The sequence below is a fragment of the Pteropus alecto genome, unplaced genomic scaffold, assembly GCF_000325575.1.
Source record: "Pteropus alecto unplaced genomic scaffold, ASM32557v1 scaffold109, whole genome shotgun sequence".
Classification (NCBI taxonomy): domain Eukaryota; kingdom Metazoa; phylum Chordata; class Mammalia; order Chiroptera; family Pteropodidae; genus Pteropus; species Pteropus alecto.
Genome location: NW_006494608.1, coordinates 7,553,756 through 7,554,453, shown reverse-complemented (window position 1 = coordinate 7,554,453; position 698 = coordinate 7,553,756).

Genomic DNA, 698 nt, shown 5'->3' with positions numbered 1-698 from the left:
ATAGAAACTAACAAAGAAAGGCGGCCAAAATGGGAAGACAAAGAAGCAAAAGCCATATGAAAGAACAGAACATAGATCAAGGAAAAATGGAGTCGAGCAATCTAACAGATGCAGAGTTCAAAACACCAGTTATAAAGATGCTCAACGAAATTAAGGAAAGTGTAAATGAACTCAGTGAGAACTTTAACTAAGAGGTAAAAAACATAAAAATGGAAATGGAAATTATAAAAAGGAACCAGTCAGAAACAAAGAATACATTATCTGAGATATAGAGTATATTAGAATCAACAGAGTGGAGGCAGAAGAGGATTGAAACACCAACATAGAGGATGCAGAAGACAAGGACACCTAATCATAATAGCAAGAAAAAAGGTAACCAAGAATATAATAATAATTTAAGGAGCCTATGGGACAAAATTAAGGGTAACAACATCCATGTCATAGGGGTACCTGATGAGGGAGAACAAGAAGTTGAATATATATTTGAAGAAGTAATGATGGAAAACTTCCCTAACCTGGTGAAGAAAATAGACATACAATCCCAGGAAGATCAGAGTGTCCCTCTCAAAAAACAAACAAACAAGCAAACAACAACAAAAAAATCTCCAAAGAGACCCACACCAAGACATATCATAATTAAAATGCCAAAGGTTAAATACAAAGAGTGAATCTTAAAAGCAGCAAGAGAAAAGCAATTA